Source organism: Pelodiscus sinensis, chromosome 3, assembly GCF_052426305.1.
Source record: "Pelodiscus sinensis isolate ZL-2025 chromosome 3, ASM5242630v1, whole genome shotgun sequence".
In the NCBI taxonomy this organism is placed as follows: Eukaryota; Metazoa; Chordata; order Testudines; family Trionychidae; genus Pelodiscus; species Pelodiscus sinensis.
Window position 1 is genome coordinate 69,101,338 of NC_143054.1, and position 17,788 is coordinate 69,119,125.

General features: G+C 41.2%; 1 long non-coding RNA gene across 2 annotated transcripts in view; it reads left to right on the forward strand.

Moving 5' to 3' along the window:
- The first annotated feature begins 2,464 nt into the window (after window positions 1–2,464).
- Window positions 2,465–17,788, forward strand: part of LOC142827836 (uncharacterized) — a 30,467-nt gene continuing 15,143 nt past the window's right edge. The window contains exons 1-4 of one of the 2 annotated variants that reach the window (XR_012902603.2): window positions 2,465–2,602; window positions 5,653–5,907; window positions 12,285–12,364; window positions 15,187–16,479. This is a non-coding gene — a long non-coding RNA (uncharacterized LOC142827836). Of the gene's footprint in view, window positions 2,603–5,652; window positions 5,908–12,284; window positions 12,365–15,186; window positions 16,480–17,788 lie in introns of those variants that run through there. The other variant, XR_012902604.2, reaches the window with a different exon arrangement.

Here is a 17,788-nt window from a genome sequence, read left to right on the forward strand (position 1 = left end):
GTCTTTCCTTCAAGTTTTATCTATAAACTTGTACAGGGAAGAAGGTTAGTATCTTCGCATGCTTAAAAAATCTAAAGACAAGGATTGGAATAGCAATAGGCAGACATAAATCTAAACAATTAAATCACAATACAAAAAGGCAAGCCTGAGAATGATTGAATGGTCTGCCAATCCGCAGTAGACTTTGGGATACTTTTCCATTTCTAGGTGGATTGTAATGAAAGCTATCAAGCAGTCTTGGTCTAAATGGATCTTGCTTGATATACCCTAATAAGAATGCATAAGAATCCCTGTTGGCAACCTCCCTGGTATACCTTGTGCTGATTCTGAATATTGATAGGAATGTGAGGCTCCTAAGCTGAGTAAACTCTCCTTTAGCCACAGTTTTGTTCCAACAGACACATGTGCATGCCAACAAGGTGCTTAGCAGGGAAAAAGGGGAAAACTACATTCAAAAAACAGACTTATTTCCCACTTTCTGTATTTCCAAAAAGACTATAACCTACCTATGTCAATTACATCATTTTAAATCTCCAATCTGGTGCTAGAGACCCAGAAGTACAGCTTCACTGGTCTGTGAAATACCTTTGGCTACCAGCAAAACTAGGGAGAGATCCTCCTATCAGGATCTGCAGAAAAGAGGATAATTTTATATAACATTTATTTTAAAAACAAATACAATAGCTACATAATTTAAAAGTAGTCTTGATATTCAAAAGTTTTGTGTTGTACAGCAGAGAGTGCTGCAGGCACTGGTGAGACATGGAAAACCCATGCTATGTGATCTGTAACACTGAAGGCCAACTGTGGCACGTTACACAGAATGCCAGTCCCAGGTAGGCCGGTGCTATTCCCAGGGAATGGTTTGGGCTGTGCCATTGGGAATTAGCCTGATTATTGGATCTATATTTGTTCATCTGATAGTTAGATAGTAAGTTCTTTGCATGTATAATATCTAACACAGTTGGGATCAAATCATTGCTGTCCTGGACATCAGCAATTTCAACCTTTAGCTATTGTGGTCCCATGAGCTCCCTACTGGTTGGGACAATACATTCCTATCATTTTTATCCCCATGGAGCTCCCATACTCAACACCTTTGTCATGCTTTGTGCAAGGAGTGTGGAATTTAGCATCTGCCTCAGTCTAATGGAAATCTAATTTCTCTTGGTTTAGCTTTCCATTATTATGGTGTCTTTTCCCCATTTATCATACAAAACTTTCTATCTTCTGATTTAGAAATGAAATAGTTGATCCTCTGGGGTATAATCCCAAAGGAAACGGAAACATCTAGCTGTTTTGGGGGGCAGGTCTGTTGTCCAGTCCAGCAGGAAACATTTATGTGCCAAAGTCAATGGAAACAGGATGCATGAAATATCTGTGCTATATTCTCACCAAACCTAAGCAGAAATGAGATAAAACAGAGAAAAACTTCATGCATAAGTCATTTTTCACATCTGAATACTCACCAAGTGAAAATTGGTAGTTTCACAGTTTTCTAATTGCAAGAAGAAGATTTGAGTTCAAAACGGAGGTCCCAGACCATAAAATGATAATTTAGCCCCAGCACAATGCATTGCAGATATAATGCACTTAGATGCTGAAAGTGAGGGAGAGGTCACATCTAGGACCTCTCAGAAAAAAGATCTAGGCATCATTATGGATCAGAGAATGAAGATCTCTGTTTGGTATACAGCGGCAGTAAAAAAGTAATAAGTGTGGGATAGAGAGCAATATGGAAAATAATATACTGCCATAATATCAATCAATGGTAAATCCTCGCCTTGAATACTATTTTCAGTTTTGGTCACCTCATCTCAAAAATGAAATGGCAGAAATAGAAAAGGTCCAGAGAAGGTGAACAAAAATGATCATGTGTATGTGTGTGAGTGTTAAAGATTCTATATAGCTAGAGAGTAAGCCTTGGACTATTTAGTTTGGGAAGAAGAGAAAGATGAATAAATACGTTCAATACAAAGAAGACTAGTCAGGGGCTCCTGTATATTCTCTCTCATAATACAAGAACAGGAAGATATTCTTATGATTAAAAGGAATACACATAGTACTAATATTGCAAGAGGTGATTAACCCGTGAAATTCATTTTTGCAGTATATTATATATGATTTTTATGTAAAATTAAGAGAATCTTTATAGGACTCACAACTGAGCATTAATTAAAAAACAATAATCAATATTTCCTTCTTTAGGACATCAACTGATCACCCACTGAGGTCAGGATGAGAGTTTTTATCCACCAAGACTGCACCATATTTTTCTGAATGTGCTCTGAGAAGAGAATCTGAAAACATGACATAGTGTGGTTCTTTGTTCATTGTCACTCAATGACTTTCAGCTCAAATTCGCACAGCTTACATGCTAATAGATTTTTTTCTAATCACCATTGCTTCAATCTCAGCCTGGAGTCTGAAAGTCAACTTGTATTCTCTCTGGATCATGCGTCCGCAAGATTCTGCAAATGGAACACACAGTCATTAAGAAATTCCGTTGTGACTTGTGGGACAGAATAAAATGCTGTTCCCTCTTGCAGCATAAAATGTGATAAAGATTGAACCACATCATCTCTTTCTGATTCTGTAGGAAGTGAGTACCCAACTCAAGTTCATTTTCCTCAGCATGAAAGATAGGGATGATGTATTCATGGCATTGTCCCTTTTCCTTCCAAACCTGACTTCAAGGGGTTGTCCCTTATGCCTCATGCAACGAGGTTTACGGGATCAGTCAGAAAAGGCTTTCCTTGTTGACCGATCCCCATCTAGACTGCCACTTTTTGCAAGCAAATTGTCGCGTCGGCAAAAAGCGGTGGTCATTTTTATTCTAATGATGCGTGGGATATTTAAATCCCCGCTTCATTAGCAATTTCGGTATGTCTAATTTGCATCCCTCAGGTGACAGAGGGATGTAGTCTAGACATACCCAAGGTGAGCAGGGACAAAGCAGCTATGTTGATGGGGTCTGAGATGGGGTGGGCAGAATTATTCCTCTTTCCCGGATAGTTAGATACCATTAATCAATTTTCCAGTGTCATGTACAGTCATGTAGTGTAGTCATGTAGTATACTTAGATTTCTAAATTCTAGCTTTTGTGTCCATATTACTTTGTGGATACTAAATTGTGGGAGAAATTATTAAAAGACTCACCCCACAAAAAATAGAAGCCACTTAACAAAATCAAGGCCTTGATATTCATATGTAATGGAAAATATAGTTCCTAGTACAGTATCAGCATAGTTTAAATTAAAGGAGAGGCAATTGTTTATTCAAAGAATTTTACCTTTTTCTTGTTTGCATCTAGTTTGTGATGAGAGGTCACAAGAGCCTGGGATTTTAGATTTTGAAGATCTTAATTTCAGATTAACCCTTTTGTGGCAGAATAGAAACCCTTTTGTCTCCGTCCCACTTACTTAAATTGAGAAACACAGTATATGTGCGGAGGAGCCTAGGAAATGACTGCAGCCCAAAGATGTGAGGCCACATACCCTTCTGGACATGGTGAGGTGATGGGTACTTAAATCAAATACCCTATTAGTATTGAAGTTAGAACTTTAGCCTATCCTGCTGCTGAGAGAGTTTGTAGGTATAAAAAAAATATTCCCTGAGCTCTCTTTCTTTTCACACTGACAATACAGAGTATGGTTTGATCCTGAGTAAGGAGGAAAAATGGAGTAAGAAGTGACTCTCAGTAGGACTCAATGTTTATCATGGAGAAAGTTTTTGGAAATCACAGATTCGTGACCTCTGCAGAGACCAGTGTGATTGACCCTGGGGCTGACAAAGCATCTGGCTTAGAGGCCAGCTGCCCAGGTTCAGCAACACTGTCCACCTCTGAAGCAGTTCCCTGCTGCCAGCTATTCTGGATACTGTGGAGCAGGTCAAAGTCAGTTGCACTAATTATTGCCACATGGCCCTGGGCAACTGACCCTAGGGACCACCCCAATAGATCCTGGTGGGACTGTCCCCAGCGACCACCTGAGCAGTGATCCCAGGGCAGCTGGAGCAACTGCTGCTCAGGTGACTCTTGATGGTTCCTGGCCGTGGTTTCTGGAGGGTCCTGAGAACTATCCCTGAAGTGGCCAGAGAATGTGCTGTAGCCGCTGGTCCTGGTACCACCCACCAACACCCAACCTGAGAGCACCACCTCAAGGAGCAACTCTTTCAGGAAACTCTTCCAGCAGTGGACCCTTGGGTGCATGCCTCCCCACAGCTGCAGACCTCAAGGTGCTCCCCGCAGCTATGGTACCTCTCAGCAACAGCTGCCACAAAATTTAGTCAAGGTTATCTATAGTAAAAGTTATGGACAGGTCACAGACCGTGATTTTTTGTTTACTGCCCATGACCTGTCTATCTCTTTTATTAAAAATACCTAGAACAAAATCATAGCCTTAACTATCAGCATGAAGGAGGTTGCAGATTGCAGTGTTCAATCAGTTGTTGCATTTTTAGAAAGTCACGATGAGGCATCTGTACAAACCCTGTTGCATGATCCAGAGTCCAAACAACTGCTCACAAGTTGCCAAAGCTGTATGAGAGGTTTTAGAAATTCTGCTTGTGTTCTATTATTTAAAGTCAACATACTAAAAATACAGTACATACCTCACAGCTGGTGCTATACAAAGTTTCATATACAGATGCATGTGTGATAGAATGCTAGGCAAGAAAGGCTGAGTTAGCACTCTGTTCACAGCAGCTCCAATCAAGCAAGGGAGAATGAAGCTGACTCAGCAGAGCTGTGCCTTATTTATGAGTGGGGGTGGGCAGAAAGGCTAACTAAGTCTTTAGGCAGAGCCTACAAACAGGCACAAGAAGGAAGTGGAAAGAAGAAAGTGACTGGGGATCAAGAAATCAACATTGCCATATTAACCTACTGATAATGCTCTACACCCTCTATAGAAATGATCTCATCCAGGAACATTATATATATTAATGTGCATTAGATAATATTGGTGATATCAGATACAAGAGAGACACACAAGGTATTGAAGATCTTTTTGATAGCAGATGTTTTTTGATAATGACTGGTAGATTGGTACATCCAGGTAAGCTTGGTGCTGCTGGAGGGCAATTCAACACATCACTGTTAGCTGGCAGGTGAATCCTACAGAGCATGGTCAGTTTTATCACCGCCCTCCAGTTTTCCCAGTGTGAATGTTTTTGAACTCAGGATAACAAATTACATGACTTTATTTGAATTTCAGGCCTCTCTGTTTTTTAAATAATTTAACTAAATCCCTTTCTAGCTCCCACAGTAGACACCCTCATTTCTTGACTTTTAACAACAGGTTAGTCTGGTATGTGTGATCCTGGCATTGGAAAAATCTCAATTGCTCATGCCAAGAAGCTAAACAAAAAATGAAAGTGCAGAAAAAAAATTGCCATACTAAAAGAAGCTCTCTAGATCAACAAAAATATTGTATAGCTAGAAAAAAGTATTGTACAGAGATCTTTACTCGCTGCTAGAACTACATGTTCAGAAACAGGCAGTAATTTAGTTATATATTAGATAGAAAATGTAAAAATAATAGGATAATTCTTCCCTTAAATACAGCCTAATGAGAATGTGGCAGAACTGGCCATGGCACAAGTTGTGTGATATATAAATTGTACATTTAACTACTATTTAATTTGTTTTCCCAGGTGATTTTAACAGGACAGCTGATTAATGCCAGTAACACTACAGAAAATTGAAAGTAGAACAGCTTGATGTGTAAAATGTGGTGGCTTCATTGTCCTATTTAGTCAACTAATAAACTGAAAGCTTGTTGGCTAGAAAGGAACCTTGGATTATCATTTCTGTGTGTTCTTTCCTGTTATGCGAACAGGAACAGCTAACAGGAGAGTTTGGAGAGGGAGTTCTCCAGGTAAAAGAGGAGTAAAAACAGGACCCTTGTGGTAAGTGGCTGTCTGGAGCGTGTGTTTGTGTGTGGGGGAGTTATTTGCAGTGTGCTGAGCTTGTGTTTGTTTGTTTGTTTGAAGGAGCTTCTAAAAGGTTTGAAATCTAGAAGCCTTTGTTAATTGGCTGAACCTCAGTCAGGGGGAGGGGCTACCAGAGCTATATAAGCCTGTGACTCAGCGACCAGGGAGCTTGTGAACAGGAACAGCTAACAGGGAGTTTGAAGAGGGAGGTTAGAGGGGGAGGTTAGAAGGCACTAGTGACTTCTGACCTTCTTTAAAACTTAACTCTTAGAATAATCTATATTCCAGAGGTTTAAAAAGAATCCCAGTTTATACTTAAACTTATTCATTAGACGCCCAGCAGCAGAGTGGGGGCTATCCTGTTTATTGTGTCGAGTGTAACATGTATGATTACCTGCCCTGTGGGCAGGTGGCATATGTGTGCACCCGTTGCAAGGATCTCCTGACCCTCAGAGACCGAGTTCGGGCTTTGGAGGCCAGAGTGGCTGAACTGGAGGAGCTAAGGGAGGTAGAGAGCTATGCTGATGAGACTTTCTGGGACACTGTAGTACTGTCCCACCTCCAGTCTGAGAGCCCCAGTGCTCTTAAGGAGGATGAAAGTCTCAAGGGAACAGAGCATTCAATGGGAGCAGAGGGAAACCATCCCATAGTTGGGACCCTCGTCCCAGAGGATGTTGCGGTATCCTCTCGCACTGAGGATACCTCTGAGGGGGAGGGAATGCCAGTTAGGAAGAGGCAGGTGTTAGTAGTGGGTGATTCGATCATTAGAAACATAGATATTTGGGTTTGTGATGATCGGGAGAACCGTATGGTCACTTGCCTGCCTGGTGTGAAGGTTGCGGATCTCTCGAGGCATCTAGATAGACTTATGTGTAGTGCTGGGGAGGAGCCGGTGGTCGTGGTACATGTAGGTACCAATGACATAGGGAAGGGTAGGAGAGATGTCCTGGAGGCCAAAAACTCAAATGGGAAATTGCTGAACTATTATCTGTGGTTTGTAACCTATCCTTTAAATCGGCTTCCGTACCTAATGACTGAAAGGTAGCCAACGTGACACCAATATTTAAAAAGGGCTCTAGAGGTGATCCTGGCAATTACAGACCGGTAAGTCTAACTTCAGTACCGGACAAATTAGTCGAAACAATAGTAAAGAATAAAATTGTGAAGCATGTAGAAGAACATAATTTGTTGGACAAAAGTCAACATGGCTTCTGTAAAGGGAAATCCTGTCTTACTAATCTGTTAGAGTTCTTTGAAGGGGTTAACAAACATGCGGACGAGGGGGATCCAGTAGATATAGTATACTTGGATTTTCAGAAAGCCTTTGACAAGGTCCCTCACCAAAGGCTCTTGTGTAAATTACATGGCCATGGGATAAGAGGGAAGGTCCTTTCTTGGATTGAGAACTAGTTAAAAGACAGGAAACAAAGGGTAGGAATAAATGGTAAATTTTCAGATTGGAGAGAGGTAACTAGTGGTGTTCCCAAAGGGTCAGTCCTGGGACCAATCCTTTTCAGCTTATTCATAAATGATCTGGAGAAAGGGGTAAGTAGTGAGGTAGTAAAGTTTGCAGATGATACAAAACTGTTTAGGATAGTCAAGACAGAAGCAGACTGTGAGGGACTCCATGAAGATCTCACCAAACTGAGTGATTGGGCAACAAAATGGCAAATGAAATTTAATGTGGATAAGTGTAAAGTAATGCACATCAGGAAAAATAACCCTAACTATACGTACAGTATGATGGGGGCTAATTTGGCTACGACAAATCAGGAAAGAGATCTTGGCGTTATTGTGGACAGTTCTCTGAAAACTTCACCACAGTGTGCAGCGGCGGTCAAAAAGGCAAATAGGATGCTAGGAATTATTAGGAAAGGGATAGAAAATAAGACCCAGAATATCTTACTGCCCCTGTATAAAACTATGGTACGCCCACATCTTGAATACTGTGTATAGATGTGGTCTCCTCACCTCAAAAAAGATATTTTGGCCTTGGAAAGGGTTCAGAAAAGGGCAACAAAAATGATTAGGGGTTTGGAATGGGTCCCATATGAGGAGAGGTTAAAGCGACTGGGACTTTTCAGTTTAGAAAAGAGGAGACTGAGGGGGGGATATGATAGAGGTATATAAAATCATGAGTGGTGTGGAGAGGGAAAATAAAGAAAAGTTATTTATTAGTTCCCTAAATAAAAGAACTAGAGGACACCAAATGAAATTAATGGGTAGCAGGTTTAAAACTAATAAAAGAAAGTTCTTCTTCACACAGCATGTAGTCAACCTGTGGAACTCCTTGCCAGAGGAGGCTGTGAAGGCTAGGACTATACTAGAGTTTAAAGAGAAGCTAGATAATTTCATGGAGGTTAGGTCCATAAAAGGCTATTAGCCAGGGGATAAAATGGTGTCCTTGGCCTCTGTTTGTCAGAGGCTGGAGAGGGATGGCAGGAGACAAATCGCTTGATCGTTGTCTTCGGTCCACCCTCTCTGGGGCACCTGGTGCTGGCCATTGTTGGTAGACAGGATACTGGGCTAGATGGACCTTTGGTCTGACACAGTACGTCTGTTCTTATATTCTTATGTAATATGTGGCCATATTTAACCCCAGTTAACCAGATTCATCTCTCTTATATACATAAACATCATCATTTTCCATTATGGCCATGTGCTGAAAATTTGCTTTTCAAAATTGTCATTAGATTAACTTTGCACTGAATCTAGGCAATGATCAGAGTTGGTTTAGTAGATATGTTTCATCCACCTTTTTTCCAACCAGCAGGAATAGCTTATCAGACCTGCCATAGTTAGAGTAACCTATGCCTTTCAACTAATATAACAATACAAATACTACAACCTCTCTCTGACTCTATTTTAATATATAACATGCAACAAGACAAATCGCTTGATCATTGTCTTCGGTTCACTCCCTCCGGGAAACCTGGTGTTGGCCACTGTCGGCAGACAAGCTACTGAGCTAGATGGCCCTTTGGTCTGACCCAGTACGGCCATTCTTATGTTCTTATGTTCTAACAATGTGTTTATCTGAATAGAATAATCAGGCAAACTCATATACTTAGTTTCAGACTTAGTTCTCAGAAATTCAAACTTAGTTTCAAAACTGACTGTCACATATTCTCTACATCAAGTATAGAAACACCTATCTACTCTGGGAAGTTAAACCTTCACTAACAATAGTTACCAACCATGGAGCCTTTCCCCCAAATAGCATAATCAAAAATAATTTACCTGCAATTATAGATGGGGCAAAATTGTTTCCTGCATGGTAACTGAGCACCTTAGAATTACATGGACTGGTACCTGTATCTCATAGCAGAGTACCTTGACCTGGGGCTATAGAATCACTTTCAGTGACATTCTATCTGTGGCCTAAAGCATGTTGAATTTATGAGTGCAGAATGGAACTGCGTCCACAGAAAGGATTGAAAGAGCACTGCCTTAGTTTCTCTGAAAAACTGCCAACATGCCTAACTATAGGAGCGGGCTCGGGCTGTGAATCCCAAGTGAAGATAGGTGCCTTATTTTGGGCTATGTCTACATTACAGGGTTTTTGCGCAAAAACCCATGGAGCGTCCACACCTCAAGCATGTTTTTGTGCAAGAAAATTTGCAGTAAAATAGCAGAACAGAGGAGGTTTTGCGGTGTAGGTATGCCTCTTTCTATGAGGCATAACTTCTTTTTGCACAAGAGTTCTTGCACAAAAAGGTGTGTGTAGATACTCAACAGGGGTTTCTTGCACAAAAAGAGCCTATCAGAAAAAGGCTCATTCTGTTAATTGCAATCAGAGCTTTCTTGTGCAAGAGCATCCATACAATGTGGTGGCTCTCTTGCATAAAAGCACTTTGCTTTTGTGATGCCCTTTGAAGTGGGGACGTGCTTTTGTGCAAGAAGTTTTTGCGGAAGATTTCTTAATCCTATTGATGTGTTTGGGTGACTCTTCGTGTAGTATGTTGGCTTTGTGAATCATATTCTTATGTGCCTAATTCTCCCCATGAATTCTATTGGGAGCCTGGAAGCTTAACTCAGGGTATATCTAGACTGCAGAGTTTTTCTGGGATACCAGAGGTATCCCAGAAAAACTATGCCACGTCCAAGAATGTGTCTGCTCTTCCAAAATTTGTTTTGGAAGCGCAGACGCATTCTTTCAGCATCCCTGTAAACCTTGTTTTACAAGGAAGAAGGGATGTTCTGAAAAGTTTTTTTTCCCAACAATTGGCCCAGTGTAGATGGGCCAAATGTCAGAAAAGCCTCTATCAAAAAAAGAAGCGGAAAAAGGTACACAAATTGCAGTTCACAATTTGCATATATTTTTCTGGAAGAACTGTGTAGTCTAGACACAGCCTCAGCGTTGTGAATTCCACTAGGCTACAGTGTGCCCAAAAGTGCCTACAGTAGCAGTACAGTACAGTGCCCCTTGTGAAATACTCCTTAAAAACTGTGACCAACTCACCTCTTAGGGAATGTACAAAACAGGGCAATTACTGAAACATTCACCCTCTCATACTGCTGAGAGTTACAACTTTAGGGACAACAAAGTATGGGGTTGCATCACTGATCATCTTGACTGATAGTCGTTGATGGACCCATCCTCCATGAACTCATTTAATTATTTTTTTAACTTAATTGTACTTTTGGCATTCATGACATTCCCTTGAAATGTATTCCACAGGTTAACTGTGCATTGTCTGAAGAAGTGCATCCTTATATTCATTTTCAACCTGCTTTCTATTAATTTCATTGAGTTACTCTTTGTTCTTTTGTTATGTGAATGAGTAAATTACATTTCCCTGTTCACCCATTTCATACTACTCATGGTTTTACAGATTTCTGTCATATTCTCCCTTAGTTGTCTCTTTTCTAAATTGAATAGTCCCAGACTTTTTAATCCATCCTCATACAGAAAGTGTTCGAAAACCCTAATAATTTTGTTGCCTTTCTCTGTAATATAACCTCTCTCAACCTACTTAGTATTTCCATTTATACATCCAGAGATCTCCTTAGCAATTAAACTGCACAACAGTTTATCTCATTTTAATATAAAAATTTACAAATAATATTCAAACAGATTAAACTAATGAAAAATTTCTAATAATTGATCAATGGTTTTGATTCCAGAACAGATGCCATTGGGTGGTTTGAAAGCTCTTCTACTATCCATTTTCCTTTATTGATTATACCACATGAAGAAATATGATCCCAGATTGTAAATGCAAATAATTATTAAATATTAAAAGAAGATAGTTATCAAAGAATGTTAACATTATTTTTTGGGGGGAAATTACAGAATGAATCATGAATTTGTTGATAAAACACATAAGTAGTTAAATCCATTTGATAATTAAAATATTTTTAATTCTCTTTGAAATGCACATACATTCTCAACAACACTGATCTGAATTTCCATTGATAGAATAAAACAAATAGCTGATGTGCACAGTGCTGTACTATAATAATCCAATTATTTCCCATCGTGTGGAACTAACATGCAATTTCCATGCCTGTGACTTCAGAGAGATGTTATTTGCACAGTTTGGATCTGAATACAGAGTGAAAATTTGCTCCTGTTCAGATTTATGTAAAATCTTTCTCTTTGAAAATTCTGCAATAACATATTCTCTTCTAGCATGTTGGCAGCATGTCCTGTTCTCTTGCCTGGCAGGGAACCTATTCTGATTATCAACTTCCATACCCTTGTCCCCGGGTCGCCATGTCATAAAGGTGAAATCTGGAGTGAGAAAGCTTCAATCCTGCAGGGGGGAAAGGCAAGGGAGGAGACTGTATTTTTCCTGTAGCATTTCTTGATGTCTGTTTCAAAATGTACCTATGAGAGTAGCATTTGGTGTATGAGACTTCAGTTGTTCAATAGGAGTTGGGAAGGATGAGAAATGTTGAGGCAGTGGGCAATTTGAGGTGGGATGTAATGGCAGCGCTACATGCAGCTGTTTAGGGATATGAGAGAGGTAAATGTAGTGTAATGGAGTGATAATACCATTGAAACACTGACAATATTGGTTAGGATGTGGGGGAATTCTGTGGACTTGCAGAACTCCGAGTCTAATGTTAAATGATACTATTTTAAATGTTTTGCATTTGCATTTACAATTAATTTCAAATTCCACAATACAGATTCAGAGTCATCATTCCTGTTTTGGTAGTCTCCCTCAATGTCTTCTCCTCATGCAGGCTGCTTGTGCAAAATTAATGCTATGTGATTCACTGTGCTGCCTTTTAATTATTATGAAATTAAAAAGTGAAAAAAAATCATAATTAGCAAAGGGATGTGCTGAACTAACCGTTTATTTAAATTTATTTTTTGCTTGTGACAAATGTGAAACTTCCAGTGTCTGCTCTGAACAGATCCTGGTGCCAAAGTGTAACAGTGGAATTTTGGAATCAGTCCACAGCACACATATAACCAAAGGTAATCCAGCAAAGCATCATATGTACATGTGGCAAATATGGCAATTTCCTGCAATATCCTGCAAACACTTCATTCAATTATGATTAAATAGCTTTAGAATTTGCTGTATTAAAATTCAAAGCTTATGTATTATAATGGAATTTTACATAATTCTCTAGAGAAGAGACATGACCACTGTAAGCCCAGTTGGAAGTATCATTTGAGTTTCAGATAATTATTGGAACAATGGGCCAGGCAAGAATGAATATATGAGACAAAGAAAGTTAAGTAGGTTATGCTGGCAAGGAGGCGATTTGTCCCTATGGGCTGGGAGAGACTTTCTGCTCTGTCTTCAGCAGGAAGCTGTGGCTGTTGCTGAGAAAGAAGTGTTGCTCTCCTATCCAGGCAGCTACCTGTGTAAATCTTGAGCCCCTGGTTGGGCAGAGCTCATTAAGCAGCTGCAGGGTTGTGCTGCTGCTCAGCTTCCAGGGAACACTGGCTGGGACTCTAGAGCCGGTGACTGTGCTGGACTGTTAGGGTTGACCTGAAAATGTGGCAGCACATTAAAAGTATCACCAAATTACAGCAATGCTAATGACTTTCTTTAGGAACTTAAAAAAGCAGATGACAAACAAAACATTTGTTAATGTAAGGCATATTTTTCTTTTGTCTGTGAGAGCTCTGCCAGAGGCTAATATGTATCTGGGTAAGGATAAAAGGGATAAAAAATAAAGGAAGGTATTATGTCATGTCTACTATATACCAAGAAAAAGAAGTGGATGAGGCTTTTTTTAAACTAACTATCCAAAGTACAGGACTTGGTGGTGATGTGGGATTTCAACTATCCAAAGATCTATAGGGTATGAGACATCAACTATTTGACCAATTTCTGAAGTGCATCGGAGGAGGGTTTTTTTTTTTAATTTTAGAAGGTGGAAAAAGAAATTGTGGGAGGGGTTGTTCTTGATTTTATTTTGACAAATAGGGAGGAACTGTTGGAGAACTTGAAAGTGCTGTCAGGAGCCTTTTCCCTTTCCTACATTATGAGAGAGGGCATCTAGCAGGAGCTACTACCTATTACAATCCAAACAAATTTGTAAAAGCTGTCAAACATATACACCATTGACTCCAGCAGAGGAAACAGTGCAGAGCCACAACTAATGCAGAGACAGCCTCAGAACCTTTGCATAGAGTTGCAAGGGAAAACACAGATTTTTTTCTGTCACTTATGGGCCTGCAGTGTAATTATGCTCAGTCATGCCTTTGTATATCTGCACTCCGTCCATAAAAAGGGATCTCAATTTCTTTATTTTCAGACACCCTGCGTTGGGAGTTAGAAGATATACCATACAGCATTTGATTTATTTATTTAGACCTATGCAAATGCTGAAAAGGGAGGCTATCCATATGCTGTAAAGTGCTCTTGATATAACTTAAAAAACACACCGCTATAATGCCTAAGACAGCACTATAAATTAATAGAAACCTCAACCGTAAGTTAGACAACTTAAAAACAGAAATCTTCCTCTCCCTTCAACTACTCTTCACCCTCATAGACCCTTTGGCCTCCAGCCGTGATTTGCAAATGCATGGAAACAAAATGAGTTTTGCAATTTGGACTGAAGATCTTCAGATAATGTCTATTTCAGACCTGGGGAATGAATTTCAAAACCCTGAATTCCAAATAAGACTCACTGCCAGCATCTCCCTCATACTTTTACCATTGAGGATATCCAGTGCAGTATTATTATACAATAAGGCTGTGTCTACATTGGTGCAATCTTGCACCAAAGCGGCCACTTTTGTGCAAAAACATGCTGCCTGTCTACACTGGCGGAGAGATCTTGCGAAAGAACACTGACGTTCTAATGTGTGAAATCAGTGCTTCTTGCACAAGAACTATGATGCTCCCGCTCAGGAATAAGCCCTCTTGCGCAACTGTTCATGTTCAGGTAACATGAATTTCTTGCGCAAGAAAGCCCGATGGCTAAAATGGCCATCGGAGCATTCTTGAGCAAGAGAGCGTCTACACTGGCACGGATGCTCTTGCACAAAAGCACATCTCTTGCTCAAAGGCACATGCCAGTGTAGACGCTCTCTTGCGCAAATACTTTAACACAAGAAATCTTGCGTTAAAGAGTATTTGTGCAAGATCATGCCAGTGTAGACGTAGCCTGAGAGGGGAGATTTCCTCAAGAGATAGATCTAGGGTAGATCTTTGTGGATCTTTCTACCTCATCAGTTATATTTACTTTCAGGTTATGTTTCTTTTCTATCTTCACTTTATTTTGCTACTAATTGCCTTCCTTTGCCACAAGGCTAAAAAATACAAATAAGTTCGGAATGCAGGTGATTGCTTATTAAAATGCTCTGCTTAGTGTAATTCCCATGGCAACAATTGCTTGGTGCTGTGCTAATGGTGAAGAAATTCTGTAGCATGTGAGTTGTGCCACAATTTTGAGGCAGATACTTCAGAAATTAGGTTTTATGAGCATAAACTCTTCATGGCTTCCAAAAAAACTCTCAGACACCTGGCTAATGTGAAAGGGCAATAACCTTGGGTTGACAGGGAGGAATGGTTGCAAAACTTAGGCTCAGTGGCTTAAGCAATTATACTTAGTGGTAATACATAGCAATACCTTGCAGGGAAGTCCAGTTGAAAGTTAGGCCTAGTAGCTGGTACAGTATATACTTTTTAGTTTATTCCTTGGTTAGAAGCAATTAGCCAACAACTTGCTTCAAAGTCTTCCCAGACAATCTGCTTTTCACATAGTACTCTAGCATTTACTTCCTGTTCAGCTTCTTGTTTACATGTGGTTCCTCAACTCTGCCTTCCCTTTCAGATTCTTGCTTGCTATGCAGTTACTGAGATCCTATTGTCTGGAGAGAGGAGTGAATCTGCTCTTCTAGTCCCTGGAGCAACAAACAACATGAGGACAAAACATATGTGGAACAAATCTAGTGTGTCTTTTAAAATTATTTTAATCTCCTCTGGGAGTGTAAAGACAAAAATGCCTTAAGCATTATCCTGTACTTGTTGCATGATGACCCTACAGGGCAGAGATAATATTGGTTAGGTGCCTTTACTGCATTTCTTACTCCAACATATTTTGATTTTTTTTAAATTGTAATCTGTACTCTAAATCTTCTGGGTTTCTCTTGCTTGGTTTTGATGTATTTACAACATCTCTGTAAAGTTTTTTACTCTTAAATTATAGATACATATTCTCAACATTAATGAACATAACTCCTTAATGTTCATTTTTGTTTGGGAAATATGTCATAGCATGTATAGTCCTGCTTTATTTGTGCATATCTATATAACATTGCAAGAGCTTCAGGTAAACAGTGTTCATGTTCTTTATGCTACATGATAGTAACATGATGAAAAAGCTTCATGTTCCTTATTAGCCCCTTTGGGTATATCTACAGGGCAATCTAAGCTGGGCTCTGAGGGTATGTCTACACTACAGCGCTAATTCGAACTAATTTCATTCGAATTAGTTAATTCGAACTAAGCTAATTCGAACTAGTGCATCTAGACTAAAAAATTAGTTTGAATTAGCGATTTGCTAATTCGAACTAGCATGTCCACATTGAGTGTACCCTGAAATGAGATTAAGGATGGCCAGCAGGGCATCAGATTAGGATTTAGAGTGTGGAGCTGCTGCCTCAGGCTAGCCGAGGGCTGTGCTTAAAGGGACCCGACCCCCACCCCGGACAGACAGTTCTCAGGGGTTCCCCACTTGGAAAGCAGTCCTGGCTTGGAGTGCCCTGAGTGCCCACACTCGGCACATCACAGCACTTGGCCATCAGCCCAGCTGCACTTGCCGCAGGCTGACATCCGGGGGGGGGGGCGGGGGTTGTCAATCAAGGAGCTTCAGGAGAGCTTCCACCCCGAGAAGCCCGCAGAGCCACCCCAGTCCTCCCCATCGGGGGCTCGTACCCTATTCCTCCCTCACCTCCACTTACCCTTCCCTAGCCTCCCTTCCTGATGTACAAAATAAAGGACACGTGTGTTCAAAAATAGAAACTCTCTTTATTGAACAAAACTCGGGGAGACTGGGAAAAGGAGGTGGGAGAGGGGAAGAGAGAGGGTGGGAGAGGGGAGGGCAACTAAAATGATCAGGGGTTTGGAACAGGTCCCATATGAAGAGACGCTAAAGAGACTGGGATTTTTCAGCTTAGAAAAGAGGAGACCGAGGGAGGATATGATAGAGGTCTATAAAAGCATGAGTGGTGTGGAAAGGGTGCATAAAGAAAAGTTCTTCATTAGTTCCCATAATAGAAGGACTAGAGGACACCAAATGAAATGAATGGGTAGCAGGCTTCAAACTAATAACAGAAAGTTCTTCTTCACAAAGCAAATAGTCCACCCGTGGAACTCCTTGCTGCAGGAGGCTGTGAAGGCTACAGCTATAACAGAGTTTAAAGAGAAGTTAGATAAAGTCATGGAGGTTGGGTCCATGGAGTGCTATTAGCCAGGGGGTAGAAATGGTGTCCCTGGCCTCTGTTGTGGAAGGCTGGAGATGGATGGCAAGAGACAAATGGCTTGGTCATTGTCTTCGGTCCATCCCCTCCAGGGTCCCTAGTGTTGGCCGCTGTCGGTAGACAGGCTACTGGGCTAGATGGACCTTTGATCTGAGCCAGTACGGCCATTCTAAGCTCAGGGCTCAGGGTCGGGGATCTCAGTGGACCACCTTGATTTTCATGCACACCTGCTCCTGGGTGGCCAGGATGGCAGCTATCCTGCCCTATACAGCCACTTTCCTGTGCCTAGTGCGGAGGTCGTGGATGAGGTCCACGATCTCCGCACTAGACCAGGCAAGCGCCCGCCTCTTGCGGACCTGGGCAGGCTCCCGGGAGCCACCAGCCTGGTCCCGGGAAGAGGCGGAGGGCTGGGTGGCAGCGGGTGGCTGGCTTGAGCCGTGTCAGGTGCAGGGTCTGCTGGCTGGGTGCTGGCAGGCTTTCACCTGGCACGGGCTCCGTAGCCAGCCCATGCCCCTTTAAGCGCTCCAGGGCCGGGAGGGGGACAGACAAGTTTCCCTGGTGGTGCCCAGAGTGGCCACCAGAGAAAGCTGGGGAGGGCTAGCCTCCCACTAGTTTGAATTAAGTGGCTACACAGCCCTTAATTCGAACTAGCTAATTCGAACTAGGCATTAGTCCTCGTAAAATGAGGTTTACCTAGTTCGAATTAAGCGCTCCACTAGTTCGAATTAAGTTCGAACTAGCGGAGCGCTAGTCTAGCGCCTATCAAAGTTAATTCGAACTAACGTCTGTTAGTTCGAATTAACTTTGTAGTGTAGACATACCCAGACTGAGGCTCAAGTCTAACCCCCTTCTACCTCCATATAAATCGTACTAACTCAGGACTCAGTCCCAGAATGACTTGAGCCCAAGTCATGCCTTAAACCTATTTCCTCCTCTAACTCAGATCTTGGGACT